Source organism: Dendrobium catenatum, unplaced genomic scaffold (genome assembly GCF_001605985.2).
Source record: "Dendrobium catenatum unplaced genomic scaffold, ASM160598v2 fragScaff_scaffold_574, whole genome shotgun sequence".
NCBI lineage: Eukaryota > Viridiplantae > Streptophyta > Magnoliopsida > Asparagales > Orchidaceae > Dendrobium > Dendrobium catenatum.
The window spans coordinates 49,810-66,011 of record NW_021319036.1 but is presented as its reverse complement, the minus strand read 5'-3'; the positions used below and the strand labels follow the sequence as shown (position 1 = coordinate 66,011).

Here is a 16,202-nt window from a genome sequence, read left to right as displayed (position 1 = left end):
TTCGTGAGGCGAGTCGTAAGCCTCAAGGCGTCAAAATCAAAAGATTGCGTAAACATAAAATGATAAATTTTTTTATACTAATAAGTGAATAATATAAAACATAAAAAAGTATAAGATATGAAGTGGAATCAAAATATCTCAATAATAAGACAACATGAAATATAGTTCAACTCAAAATTCTATCTTTCCTAAATTCAAATATTCTTTTCATTAAAATATAATTTTAATTTCCAAAAATAAATAACAATTACATATCATATAAGAACTCATAAGTCATCAACACTGTCATCACTAAGGGGTTATTCATTTGAATCATCACTATGATGATCTGCTCTCTCCCCTTCCTCCTCTCATATAGAGTCCAATGTAGGGCATTTCAAGATTTATGTAAGTTTTAATATATATAGCCTGAGGCGTAAGCCTCATGCTAGTGAGGCGAGGTGGGCCTCAAGGCGGGTCTCAACCAAGTTGAGGCGCAACCCTAATAAAAAACTTGAGGTGCAAGCATCGAGGCGTTTTTTATTGGAATTGTGCAAAGGCGGGCCTCAAGGCGAGCCTCATATTGCGCAATTTTAAACCATGACTATATGTGCATACTTGTTTTCATTTAAGTCATGCTTCCCACTCTGGGAATTCCCCACATTATTGTGTAATTCAAAAGCTATAGCTTAAGAGTAATAGGGATTAGAACAAATTGTCAGGTTTTCTTATTTGCTTAAATAATTATTATACAGTTATTATTTTATTGTTAATGTTTATTTTCATTTGATAATTATGGTTTGTGATCTTGAATTAGATCGAGGTGCCTTCAATGCTGTTAAAAGTTAAAATATTGATGATTCCACTCCTACGAAGTCGATTATGGAGTACAAAGAACAACTGAACAGTAACATGGAGGAAACAAGGGTGCGTTCTGCAACCACAAATATCTTATAGGGATCTTTTGTTATTGCTGCTTTTCTCAATTTAGCGTTCATCTAAGGTGAAAATATTTCATGAAGAGCAATTTTTTATAATGAAAGTTATCTTGAGCTGGTTGTGTGGTGAATAAGAAGGAAACATATAATCTGGCATGTCCATCTCTAAATGTTCATAATTGTTAGCAAGTAATCTTTACAAGAAAAAGTGAAAACAGAAGATTAGGTGGATGTTTACTACACTAATCCAACATCACTTGAAAAGATTTGACTAACATTTGTAGCTATCGACACCTTGCCGAGCGAGAAGATGGAAATTATTGAGTTAAGAGTTTAACTAATGTCCTATGAAGGGCAAATTATTGGGTCAGGTGACCGGAGCCAAAAGATAAGTTCGGACAGCCAATAAAAATTTGCCGCGTCACCTTGCGCTTTAGTTGCGCTTTTTGACTTGCGCTTTAGTTGCGCTTTGGTTGCGCTTTGGTTGCGCTTTAGTTGCGCTTTGGTTGCGCTTTAGTTGCGCTTTAGTTGCGCTAATTTTAAAATAATATTTTATTATTATCCGAACCTATCTCTGCGTTCGGTCACCTGACCCAATAATTTGCCCCTATGAAGAAACATAGATATGCGGAATCCGGACAGGAATCCGGACAGGAGAACCATTCGGATCCCGTGAGTGTGTGTTGCAGCCAAAGGTGAAACGAGCCTGTTGAGGCAAAACATCAAGCAGGTGGACAGGAAGAAGAGTAATGAGCTTATCTTTTTATGAATGTTGGAACCTTCTGTGCCATTACTTTCAATCCGTGCGTTATTGTTTCAGATCTGAAAATCTATGAAATTGAAATAAGATGTCATAAGAAATAAATGAACTTTTCGCTCTGCTCAGAGTCTAATTATTATAAGAACTCTTCCTGCTATAAAATAGGCCCTTGGTTGCACGTAGGATGTAATTTAAGTAGGATTTTGTAAATTCTCTAAAGTAGAATTTATTAAATTTTGAGACAGTTAAATCTTATAAACTTTTTGGTAAAAAATATGTTAAATGGACAAATCCTATAAGACTTTTTGCTAATGCTATTCAAGATTTAAGATGGTTTAACTCATATAATATTTCTTTTTCAAATATAATTTATTTATTAATTCTAATTTTAATTAACACCAATAAATTATATGAATACTATAATTAAGGTATTATTTTAATAAGTTTTTTACAAATAACTTATTTAGCTATTATTTTAATAAGTATTTTAATGCTAATAATAATAATAATGATCTAATTATAATTTAAAATCATTAATCATTAATTACTATTTTTACTAATTATTTCATTAATTTTTTATAAATTATTTAATAAAACTTTAATTACTAAATATACTTATAATTATCTAGTAAATCAATTAAATATTCCATTACTAACTAATTATTTATCTAACATTTACACTATTAATCAGCCAATTAAATATTTATATTTTAAATTATCTTAATTAAGCAAATTAAATTAATGTCTAATTAAAAAATTTAGAATAAATCTAATCCTGCGGGCCGGCTCTTCAGTTCGTTCGCGTAAAGTTCCCGCTTCGGCTTCGCTGGTTCGCGCGGCGTAGAGCTTCGAGCGAGTTAGTTGCCATTGCTTGTCTAGGGTTTGCTTTTCCTCTTTTGCATTTATTCATTGATGTTCTGCTTCTCGTGAAGTAGAGTTCTGAAAGAGTCCAAGCTTCTCTGCTTTCTCCTTCGACGTTGTTCCTGAAGGTAACAAAATTTCTCCCCTTTCACGCGCTTTTTCGGTCGGGATTCTTTTTCCCTCCCTCCAAAAATGCGGTAAATCCGCTGAACCGAAGGATTTTGTAAATCCGGGTTTTACAACGAGAAGAGGCAATTTTCCGTCAACCGCGGCTTAGATTTACCGTGAGATCTAGTTTTGCATTTTTTTGTTGTTTGGCTGTATTTAGCCCAAATCCGCCCTAAGGGGGTGTTTGGTATAGGATTGGATTCAATTTTAGTAGGATTTATTAAATCCTGTAAATCCTGGGCTCTTAAATCCTGAATTGTGTTTGGTATGACAATTTTTAAATTCTGTTAAATTCAGAAAGATGTTTGCAACATATTACAGGATTTAAAACAGTTGGAGATTTAAAATTGAACGAGTAATATAAAGCCACTTAATTCGCTTCCGCATCAAGTTATAAAGTTGTTTGCCATTAAGGAAATAATTAATTATTTAACTAATAAGCATACTAATTATTTAATTAATAATTTAATTACTATTTTATAAGTATTAATTACCCGCCTCATCGATGCTTCAGATCAAACGTCGAAAATGGGATTTTAGGAAATTACCCGCTTTGTCGTAGCGCCGGACTGGGTTTCCTCCTACCGTGCTACTAGAACGCGTATAGGGGGTTTGTCGGTCCACCGCGAACGACGAAAATGGGAACCTGAGTTTAGGAAGATATACCTTGGGGACCGACGGGTGTAGGACACAAAAATCAAGACCACATTTTTTTTAATTCTTTTTTATTATAATAATAATAATAATAATAATAATATAATATTATAATAACTAATGATTAATAACAAAACTAATAATAATATCATTAAATAATAATAATCTTAATGACAATACTAAGATAAATAATAACAACATTAAAAATAATAGTAATTAATGCTGTATTAATAACTTTATTACTAGGAGCTTAGTGAAATAAATGAGGAAGAGTGTAGGATCTCTAGATCGGCAAAGGGGAGGGCTGAGATGAAGTTCGGGTCTGGAGCTTTGGTTGGTGGGGAATCGGAAAACAGGAGCTAGGGCAGAGTTTGGGGTCGGGTAGGGTAGCGTCTGCTACAGTCGGATCGAGCGGCTTGGTGGAGATCGGAGGAAGGAGCTCGGCTGCGAGTGAGGTAACTTTTTTCGGACGTTACAACATTTTTATCTGAAGCAACGGCGGTAGCTCGCTCGCTGTGAAGGTAACTTTCTCCCTTTCGCGCACTTCTTCGGCCAAATCCCGTAAATCCGACTTCTAGCGGGATTAGGATTTACCGGGATTTAGCGGATTTACGCCATAAATCCGCAAATCCGGGATTTAGGGATTTGTCGGATTTACCGCTACTTTTTTTGCGTTTGGCTGGATTTACCGTAAACCCTAGTAAAAACTCGAAATAAATCCCATACCAAACACCCCCTAAATCTAGCCTAAATCCTGCATCCAAACAGCCCCAAGTCGTCGTCCGTGGCTAATTGGCAAACATTTATTCACCTTGAGTCCTCTGTAGTCTTCGGGATATTATCTTTTTTCTCAGGGAACGAGCTTCAATCTCCTTGTCTTGTGCGATTGGACCTTCTCCCTTGTTCTTCTTTAAAGCTGTCTGAATTTTTTTTTTTTTTTTTGTGGAAGCTTGTCGCTCTCCCTCTGGATGGCACATTTTAGTGTGCAACCAGGTAGAGCGCTTCGGCTTCCTTCGGCTTACCTCTTTGACGGCTTGCTCTGAGCCCATTTTTTCTTGTCTCATAACCCTTTTTTTTTCACACTGCACTGTATTTTTTGGGCTTCTGGTTGTTATGCATGAAGGAGGAGGCACTGGAAATGACACGAGAGAACCAGCTCAAGATCCCAGCTGTCGCCTTTGTTTCCTGCCTGGCACATATCAGAGAACAAAACCAGCATCTCAAGGAATGGCTGTGGAAGCCACGAGATGACATTGATGATGCGGATGGTGTGCTCTATGAGCTTGAGTACGGGAAGCATAAGATACAGCTGGCCTAAAACGTGGAGGAAACAAAGGTGTGTTCCATAAAGAAACGATTTGTGGAAATTGCCCTGGGATAGGTTTTCTGGGGTGCATGTGATTGGGATGCAAAACCTAGCTCAATAGCACCACTAACAGCACAGATGGATCATTTATATCTAATTCACTGGGTATAAGCTAGAAATTCTCGTTGGTCTCCTTTTTATTAGCCCTCTGAAAGAAATTGGATTGGGGCAATCTCAAAATTGTCAAGTTTCTTAGTGCTTCAATTCCTACTATTTCATCAACCAAAAGAAGATATGTGATTTTGGATAGGAAATGACCTCTAATGTTTGGTGGGAATAGATTTTGAAATGCTGCAACAGTTGCTAATGTCTTGTTGCCTGTTCAAAACTTTCCACCCAATGTTATCTATCTCTAATATTTTGAGCTTAGGATTAAAAGAGGGCAACATTGCAAATTTGAGGATTACATATGAGTTATTACCAAATTTTACGTTGCAAATTTCTTTATGATTTGGTCTTCATAGACATGTTGCAAGAGAAATGTCTTTCCCATAACCCCATGGACCACTATAGATAGAAGAGAAATGTTGATGTACATAGTAGTTTGATATTCATTTGATGACTTCCTGAACCACAACATAAATATCTCCTCTTTGCCTCTACCAACCTGATAAGTGATAATTTTCAGGCAAGGATCCTGTGTCACATGTTTTGTGCTACTTAAGATGCTGCTCCTATGTTCTGCTTTTTAAGAAGGGAAATTCTTGCAAATTTGGGCATTCGTCAAGGTATAGTTCTATAAGATAGTGGTGAGACTTGCAGTGCTTTATGGTGGATAATGTGGCCATTAAGAGAAGCATAATATTAATTTAAGTTTGCAGAGATGAGGATGCTCAGGTGGATGAGTGGCTTTACTAGTATAGACAGGATACGAAATGAGCATATACGTGAAAAGGTTGGAGTAGCTCCAGTGAAAAATAAGATTAGAGAGTCACCTTAGATGGTTTGTTCATATAAAACGGCAGCCTTCCAGTGAACTGCATGACATATTTTTTTCTTCTCTATATGCTTTTTTGTATGTTATATTTGGAGGGAACTGAATGACAGGAAATATGGCCATCTCATCTCTTTCACTTCTTCTATTTTAAGCATAATATGTTGTCATATGGCTGCAAGAATGGGGAGGTCGTGAGTTTCTTTTCTTCTTATGTACAATTCTAGCAACACGACTTCTATTGGCTATTAGTTTCCAATGGTGGTTTCTGATAAATGTTGATGGCTTCTTTTGTGTTTTTGAGTTTTTCCGCTATGTTTATCTCTGGTGGCTTGGTTTGGTTCATCCTCCTTGTGGCTGCTTCATAAGGTTGATGTTCTTCTGAGATGTCTTTTGGCTGCTTGTGCCTCTTTTCAATTCGATGGCTGCCTTTCTTATTCATGGATTGATTTTTTGAGAGGGCTATGATGGGTCATATGACCCTAGGGGTTTTCCAGGATGGCCTTTCTTTTGCTATGCTTTTCTAAATATGCCAAAAGAAATAAATGATTCAATGATCTGATCCAATAATTAAAAAGAAAAGAAAAATAGTAGTATGATTTGAGAAGAAGTAGCAGGATCCACTCAAACACTATAGTGGAAATGTATTGAATTATGAGTAGACAACAAGCATCTTTATTATGGTTGTTTCATTGTCTCTTCTTATGAAAGGTCAAGCTGAGTGTGGTTTTAAGTGATCTTAGCAACCTAGATCCCCTAATCTATGGGTCTACTGCCTTCTTCTAATGGCAGATTATTTGTTTCTTTATGTTTACTCTGAGCCCTGTTTTTTTTTAATGACATTTTATTTTCTTAAACGTGGTTTGAATCTTTTATTATACTTGTCAAACTTCTATGTATTATATATATATATATTGATCGGATACGAATCTTGAGGCAAAATCAAGTTGGAAATTTCAAAAATTAAATAAGAGATCATCTCAAATCCGATTTCAACAAACTTACAGTCAAACTGAACGTCTCGGAAATATAAACCCAACGACACCAAATTCGACCCAATTCGTGCTTAAATAGATCCAAATCAAGGACCCGAAGCGGCTCGACGAGTCAAATCCAACGAGCCCAAGATTGCCAAATTCTAATATCATAAAGACATTCAAATGTCCAATAAACGGTCCATGATCAAGGGAATTTTATTTGGGATCAGCCTCCTATGGGTTGGCAAACTTTTTATGAAGAAACCATTTTGTAAAACGAGGAAGGGAATTTTATTTTGTTTGCATTCATTACAGCCTATTCTTACAACTCTTCTCATTGCACAAGATCAACAGGCTTAATTTGCTTCTTTATTCTTACCTTTTTTTGTTTGTGTTGAATTATATTCATGAACTTTTCCATTATGATAGGATATTGACTAGATTTGACATGCATAGGAAACTATAATTGTTAAGGGCATTTAATTTGTTGAAACCCTTGAGCCTTTTCATTTCCTGATTTTAGTGCTGCAAAGAAATTTTGAGTAGGAATTATGTCTTCTGAAGGTCTCATCAACTGCTTTATTGCTTTCGTTGCTTGAGTTTGCAATGCGATTTTGTGTCAAACATAAGAGTAATTCGTTTGGCATTCCTAGATTTGGTCACATGCATTTGCAACTTTCAGTGTTTTGTGATATCTATCCTCAAACAAAATCTTTCTTGTTCATATTGTTAGATACAGCAACTCATTTTTACTTATGAATTGCGTACTGTTTATGCTCGGAGAAACCTAATATCCGTTTCTGTATGGCTGGCATTCGGTGGGTATATCGAGCTGGAAATCTGTGTTTGGCAGATGGGTGTTGCCTCCTGTAATATAGCGGAAATGAATATCAAGATTTCATGTTCATCTCTCTCTACACTTTTCTCACTCTCTTCATATCTCTCTACATTTCTCTCTTAGTTCTACACTCAAAATAGATTGATTTTATGAGGGAAAGTGTTTTTGTTGATTCTTGGAATGGTTCTTTTACTTCAGGCTGTGAGTATCATTTCTGTAAGTTATACATCTTCACAGGAGTTGGAGTCTCATGTGACAGTTTTCAATGGATATGGACGATCAAATTAAATTTAACAGAAAAAAAAAATTTATCTGATTAGGAGGGGAGAAGAAAACTTATCAAGTATTGAAGGCTCAGAAATGGCATCGGTGGTTGACCAAGGGGCCAAACCCTAAGCATCCTTCTCTTGTTTTTGGTCAGCTGTTTTTCAAGTTCCATGTACTCCGGTAACTCTGGATGACATCCCCAAATTGTTAGACCTTCCAAAGAAGGAGGAAGGTTCGGTAATTCCCGAAGCATAGGAACGCCCAAATATGTAGAACCTGAAGAGAAGATAAGCTTTCCAAGGAGGAAGGGAGAGACTGCCAGGATTAGAGTAATGGAAATTGCAGCTTAGAAAGAGAAGAATTAACTTTCAGAAACCACTGCTCCGCCTCATTTGGAAATGAAACCACCTCATCATTATCCTCAATTGTCAGCTTTTTTAAGGAAGCGATATTTCAATTCTCACATTCTCGGGCAAATTTATTTGACGCAAGTTTGTAAGGTTCTTAATGTTAGGTAAAAAATCATCACCATAAGGTTGGTTTTCCCATGGGCTATCATAGATTATGTATTACAAGTGATAGAGATTGCTTAGAGATCTTGGCAGCATAGTCAAACTACAACCAATAATCTTTAAGTATCGAAGATGTTTTAAATTTCCAATCTCCTCGGGTATTACTTTCAAGTATGGAGCAAATACGTATAATAACTGTAGGTTTGTCGATGCTTCGAATATTTTTGTAAGTGCACTGCAAATATCCTCATCAGAAGCTTTATAGAACAAGAAAAGAGAATGCAAATGTTTAAACTTATCAATCTTTCTTAAGATGTATGGCTTTGCATTTAGAACAGACAAGTGTCGAATAGTCTCAGAAATTTCGAGAAATGACCTTTCTTCATCCAGAGCATCAACGCATTCCCGTGCAAAAAAATTAGATGTTGACTCATGTATTAAATCATGCATCTTGTAGTCATCTCTGACAATGCAGTCATATTTGACCTTGTCAAATAAAGCTTTTTTTGAGTAAAACATCAAAATACCTTCCTCCGAAATCCTCCATAGTCATTCCTTGAGGTGGCTGAATGAAATCCAATGAAATCCACATTTGGAGTAAATCATCTTTATTAAATAGATGATATTGTGAAAATTTACAACAAAATGCAAAACAATTTTGTAGAGGATTTGGCAGAAATATATAGCTCAGTCTTAAGATGGAATGGATATAATTATCATCCAATAAATTGCTTTCTAGTACTTTCCTACAATGCGATTAATCTAATTTGTCTCTTAGAACACCACCAATGACCTTCACTGCCAATGGAGATCCTAAAATCTTTTTAACCATCTCTCCAGCAATGTCTCTTAAATTTTCAGGGGGATTCTCTACACCAGCAAATGCATAAGACTTAAGGAGCAGCAAACACTCATCTTCCTACAAGCCCTCTAATCTAAATATTTCCACCTTTCTAGTACTTTCCTATTCATTTCCGCTATTTTCACAACGAGGCCTCTCCTTCTTAAGACATTCCAACATATCTGCAATGACTTTTTTCACATCAAAGTTGTTGGAAACACAAACCCACATTTTAAGATCAAATTCCTTCGTAATTTCATCTTTATAAACATGTTGCAAGAAAGTTGTCTTCCCCGTACCACCATGGCCCACTATAGATAGAAGAGAAATGTTTATATACAAATCAGTTCCCCGATGCTCATTTGATGGCTTCCTCAAATATAGCAATCACATCTCTTCTATTCGTCTATTTTAAGCAAGATGTGATCTCATATGCTTGGAAAAAAAAAGTAGAGCATGAGCCACACAACTTCTATTCTTCCTCATAATCGGTAAGGCATTCATCTGAAATGTTCTCTTTTTCAGATCAATCGGTAAGGCGTTCATCTCTCTGTTGTTGTTGTTGTTTTTTTTTTTTTTTTTATAAGAGAGGGCTATGATGAGTCATATGGCCCTAGGGGATCTTTGTAATGCACTTATTGAAATATTCAAAGTATCGAGAAGCCTTCGCATATTATACATAAGGGCTCCAAAAGACTTGGAAATAATACTCGAAGAGATTGGAAATTTGATACATCTTTGATACTTAAACATTGATGGTTATAATTTGACTATGCTGTCAACATCTCTATGCAATCTCTATCACTTGCAATACATAATATATTATATCCAAGGGGTGCCAAGCCAATCTAAAGTTGATGATTTTTACCGAGTGGCATTAATAACCTTTCTAACTTGTGATATGTGAAATTGCCCAAGGATTATATTTCATCAATATGTGGGATTGGGAAGCTAAAGTCTCTTCAAGAATTGAATATATTTAATCTTAGAGATGTGAGTGGTTATAGAATTGGAGAGCTAGAGAATATGAATGATCTTCGCATTGTAGGAATCTACAACCTTAAAAATGTGATGGATGTTGAGGAGGCTTGTAGTGCCAAATTATGTCCCAAGAGGAGGCTCACATATTTAATCTTATGTTGGAGTAACACCGATTCGAGGAACATTGATTTAGATGAGAACGTGCTCTACAACTTTCAGCCGCCAAAATGTGTAAGGAATCTGAGCATAAAGAGATCTATGGGTGCAAGGTCTGCAATATGGATGAACAATGTCAATCTGATCTCCAATCTTGAGAAAATCGAATTGAAAGATTGCATTGAGTGGGAAACTCTTCCTCCTTTCGGGCAACTTCCTTTCCTTAAGTCTCTAAAACTTTTTAACATGCTGAAAGTAAAATGGCTCGAAGGTAAATTTAATGGGAATGATAAATACCATGCCTTTCCATTGCTAGAGGTTGCCTCGAGTCTCTTGTCCTAATCGGTACGATGTTCATCTATAAGATTTTCTTTTTGTGTAACCTTTCATTTTCTTGATCTTTGGTTTGAATTATTATTTTACCTGTAAAATTGTCGTTTTTGGACGTAAATTTTTTTTCTTTTTTTTAGGAATATTACTAAAAAGAATACTTTTTCACAAACTCAACTACACTTGCGAAGGGAAGCTCCACATTACGTAATTGCCTAATATCTTGTACAAGTCCCAAGAAATCTTCACTTAGAAAACTTGTCAAAGGGGTTTTTTTAATTTTTTTTTCAATATTGTTTGATGTTTCAGGCATTCTGTTATTTTTATCATAACATGTGACTGATTATTTTTTAATTGAATTGATGTAATTGGCTGAATTGAAGTGAAAAAGCTAACATAATGTTTTGATCTACTTAAGTATTGATTAACGAGAGAAAACAAACTGAAATTTTCGAATAAAATTTCTTACTAAATTATATTACTAACTATTTAATTAAGACATTAGATAATTAATTTATGCATTAATTATACAATTAATTTTGTTAGTCAATAATATGTTAGAGGCGTCTAGCATTTGCTTTTTGGTTGTTGCTGTTCGGTTTCGTTGCTTTGCAAGAGTTGTAGAGATTGCACGAGTCGATTCTTTGGCTCCTTCATTGCCTCCTTCATTGCTATTCGAATTCACTCCTTTGGATCGGAAGTTGCAACATTTTGAGCGGAAGCGATGACGGTAATTCGCTCCCTTTCGCGCGCTTCTTCAGCCAAATCTCGTAAGTCCGCCAAAGAAGAGGATTTAGTAAATTCGGGATTTACAACAAAAAGAGGATTTATTCGGCCGTGAGGTTTGTGGGGCGCTCAAACCCCATTTGGCAGGATTTAGCATAAATCCTGCTCAAATCCTACATAAATCCTGTTGCCAAACAACCCCTTAAGCTACTTCAAGATAGTCTTCGGTTTGAGGTTATGTCCTAGACATTTGGGAGGACAAGGAGGAGAATGATAAAATCAAATGGGTGAATGTGCTTTGCCCCTTTGGCTTTTGGAAGTTTGGGAAGTAAAATTTTGATAACAACTCAGATAAACTCAAGTTGCATTGATGATTGCAAATGTGATTAAAAAGAAGGGAACATTGAGATTAGAGGGCTTGGAGAAGGATAAGTGTTTGCAGCTCCTCAACAGCCATGCATTTGCTGATGTAGAAAATCCTGGTGATCATAAAAAAACTAAGATCAATTGCTGGAGAAATAACTAAAAGGCTTTTAGGTTCTTCATTGGCAGCAAAAGTCATCGGTGGTGTTTTGTATTCTAGCTTTGATGAAAGTCATTGGGTAAAAGTTTTAAATAGTAAATTTTTATGTACATAATTGGGTCAAAATGGCATATTTCCCATCTTAAGATTGAGCTTATATGTTCCTCCCAAAGCATCTATAAAATTGTTTGCATTTTGTTGTATATTTTCACAAAATCATTAGTTCGATAAAGATGATTTAGTACGAATGTGGATTGCATCAGGTGTCATTCTGCCACCTTGTATTCGAGGAGAGGATATTGGAGGAAGGTATTTTGATGATTTAGTTGAGAAATCTTTCTTTGACAAGATTCAATTTCAACATTTAACATATTACGAAATGCATGATTTACTACATGAGTTGGCACAGTCGTTTCTGTACTAGAATGCTTTAGAGTTGCTGGTGATGAGGAGTTGCTTTTTACAATTCCTGAAATGATTCGACACTTGTTTGTTGATACTAGCAATTTAATAGTGCTAAAAAAGATTGGGAAATTTTAAAATTTGCGGACACTTTGTTTGTATTATAAAGAAGATGATCAAGATTTTGATGATGTACTTGCTCAAATTTTTGAAGTATCAAAAAGCATCCTTGCTTTACATTTATGCTCCGTACCTAAAAATGGTACCCGAGGCAATTGGATATTTGATGCATCTTCGTTACTTAAATATTCTTTCGAACTTTACTGACAAGATCATTTACAATTCATAATCTATGAATTTGTGCAGGTTATTCCTCACAATTTCTTACCGAGGGACATGAATAACCTTACAAATATGGCATTACATGCAATTGTCCTGGGATGATTTTTTTGGAATGCTTAGAATTGGAAAGCCAACCCCATGGAGTGGGACAAAGGCTTGATGTTGTTATTGTTGCTGTTGCTACTGCATAGAATTGGAAAGCTAAACTCTCTTCAACTACTAGATGTATTTTATGTTAAAAATGAGAATGGCTTTAGAATTGTAGAGCTGGAGTTTATGAATGAGCTTCACCAATTAAGAATCAAACTTCTTGAAAATATGAAGGATGCCAAGGAGGCTTGTCGTGCCAAATTATATGACAAGAGAAACCTCATAGATTTTGTCCTTAGAACGGGGTGAAATTAGAAACATTCTAGATGTTAACTTAGATGAGAAGGTACTTGACAACCTTCGACCACACAACAAATTAAGGAAATTGAGAATAAACACATACATGGGTGCCAGGTCTCCAATTTGGATGAACGAGGACCATCTTATCTCCAATCTAGAGCGCATACAATTGGATTGCTGCTTAGAGTCGCAACTCTTCCACCTTTTTGGTGGCTTCCCTTCCTTAAGTATTTGTACCTTGAAAACATGTCAAAAGTGAAACGGCTTTATAATAAATTTCAGAGGGATGAATCGGATTGGGTTTTTGATTCACTAGAGGTTTTACACATTGAGAGATTAGAAGCATTGGAGGATTGGTTTGACTCAACATTAGCTGCAGCAAATGATCGTTTGTTTCCTTGCTTAATTGAACTGTACCTGAAGGCCCAAAATTTCAAGAGTTGCCCTCTTTGCCTCCTAAGCTCAGGAAATTAGAGATGGATAACACTGGGTGGAAAACTTTCAACTTGCTACAAGGCACTAGCAAGTGTTACATCATTTCAAGCTTTGCAGCAATAAGAAACTTGACAATTCGAAATAGTGGTGATCTCATCTATCTCAAAGGACTGAAAGATTTGGGGACTACAGAGAATTCCCAGCTCATACTCTACGAACTCATTATTCAGGACTGAACTCATTATCCTCATCAGAAGCTTTATAGAACAAGAAAAGAGAATGCAAATGTTTAAACTTCTCAATCTTTCTTAAGATGTATGGCTTTGCATTTAAAACAGACAAGTGTCGAATAGTCTCAGAAATTTCGAGAAATGACCTTTCATCATCCAAAGCATCAACGCATTCCTGTGCAAAAAATTTAGATGCTGACTCATGTATTAAATCATGCATCTTGTAGTCATCTCTGACAATGCAGTCATATTTGACCTTGTCAAATAAAACTTTTTTGAGTAAAACATCAAAATACCTTCCTCCGAAATCCTCCATAGTCATTCCTTGAGGTGGCTGAATGAAATCCACATTTGGAGTAAATCATCTCTATTAAATTGATGATATTGTGGAAATTTACAACAAAATGCAAAACAATTTTGTAGAGGATTTGGCAGAAATATATAGCTCAATCTTAAGATGGAATGGATATAATTATCATCCAATAAATTGCTTTCTAGAACTTTCCTCCAATGCGATTCATCCAATTTGTCTCTTAGGACACCACCAATGACCTTCGCAGCCAATGGAGATCCTAAAAGCTTTTTAACCATCTCTCCAGCAATGTCTCTTAAATTTTCAGGGGGATTCTCTACACCAGCAAATGCATAAGACTTAAGGAGCAGCAAACTAGCAGCAAACACTCATCTTCCTACAAGCCCTCTAATCTAACTATTTCCACCACTTTTGTAATGACCTTTTCAATCAACATTGCAACCGAGTCCATTCGAGTTGTTACCAAAATTCTACTACCGATATTCCCATAAGCCAGAGGGGAGAGCAACTTCGTCCATTTCTGCAATGACTTTTTTCACATCAAATCTTGATATTCATTTCCGCTATTTTCCGAACGAGGCCTCTCCTTCTTAAGACATTCCAACATATCTGCAATGACTTTTTTCACATCAAAGTTGTTGGAAATACAAACCCACATTTTAAGATCAAATTCCTTCGTAATTTCATCTTTATAAACATGTTGCAAGAGAGTTGTCTTCCCTGTACCACCATGGCCCACTATAGATAGAAGAGAAATGTTTATGTACAAATCAGTTCCCTGATGCTCATTTGATGGCTTCCTCGACCACCGCACAACAGACTCCTTATCCTTGACCCGTCCAATTGAGAAATTATTGTGCGCGAAATTCGAATGCATTTGGAGATGAATTCGGATGCACCACGTCACTAGATGCCCTGGTCCCTAGTGATGTGACATGCCCAGATTCGCCTCCGAACACGTTCGGAATCGGCACACAATAATTTCTCGGCCCAATGAGATCATTTTTAGGCAAATATCCTGCTTCACGGGCTCGATGCAGCTCAAGCTGCTGCTTCTGAAGCTCCTGCTTTCCGTGTTGTACAAGATGAAAGAAAGTATAAACACCATTTGTTGAAACTCTATTAAGTTTCTGCACAGCCTCCTCCAGTCGCTTCAAGTTGGGATTAGTTTTGAGTGCACGTTTGCCAATTTTGAGAAGTCTTTTCTTCATGGATTTCATGATGGAACGCACCCTTATCGGCTTCTTGTTTTCCAAGTAGCAAACACTCCACTTAATTGTGGTTAATGTCAATTACTGATGCTTGCGGACTGCAAATATTGACGAGCTTTTGGAGTTTTGTGAAAAAGCAAGAATATTAAGTGGCAGACAAAGCTATTTATGTCTTTCTGCATGTGAGGTCTTTTGGACTTTAATGTTATCAATTCATTAGAAGATAAGGGAAGCTTGCCAGCAAAAGCAGAAAAATATTCAATAAAGCTTTATTATTATTATTATTATTATTTACTTGCTTGATGTTACGGCGAAGGCTTGAGCTTGTGCTTGTCAAATAAATACATCATTTCTCAGTTTTTTTAGTTTGTTGTTTGGTTTAAGGTTTTCGGCACCTTCTCATCTAAAGGCAGTACCTGCAATGTTCCTGAAATCTTTCCAAATCCAAATGTTGGAAATCAAGGAGGATGATGTGCTGATTTCATTTCCCATTGAGGTAGAGCACTGGTTTCTGCAAGTTAGCTCAACCTTTTGTGAGATAAATTCGATGTGGCTCAATTCCCTGCAGCCTTTTCCTTCTTGCGAAGCCTCTATTCCCCAAAGAATCTGTGTGGAAAAGGTTACATAGTTTCAGCTTATATATCTTTTTTATCTTGCTCCTCTTCCTTCTCCCAAATGTCATCTAAGACAAATAAGAACTTGGACATCAGCTTAGACTTGAGACTCCCTTGAAATTCATGAAGTGACTCCAAATGGGGCCTTTTATTTTTAAGAGATTCCAACATATCTGCAATGATTTTTGTTGCGTCCTGGGATATTCGCAGTGGTAGAGAAATATGAAGTTTAACATCTTAGTGTTACGAAGATCCAGCTTACACACAGATAAGAGAGAGGGTGTAACGTTCTAAAGAGACACCAGAGATTTTACGTGGAAACCCTTGAAAAAGGGGAAAAATGATGTTATTTAAGTCGAGCCTTTGGGAAAGAATGAAAGGAAAGTATTTTTTTAGACGGTGCTCTCTTAGCAATGATGTTATTATTATTATTATTATTTTTTTTTTTTTTTTT

General features: G+C 36.1%; 1 long non-coding RNA gene across 3 annotated transcripts in view; it reads left to right on the top strand.

The window, feature by feature from the left end:
- The first annotated feature begins 3,640 nt into the window (after positions 1 to 3,640).
- Positions 3,641 to 16,202, top strand: part of LOC110097852 — a 16,558-nt gene continuing 3,996 nt past the window's right edge. For all 3 annotated transcript variants that reach the window (XR_003700700.1, XR_003700699.1, XR_003700701.1), the window contains exon 1: positions 3,641 to 3,881. This is a non-coding gene — a long non-coding RNA (uncharacterized LOC110097852). The remainder of the gene's footprint in view (positions 3,882 to 16,202) is intronic.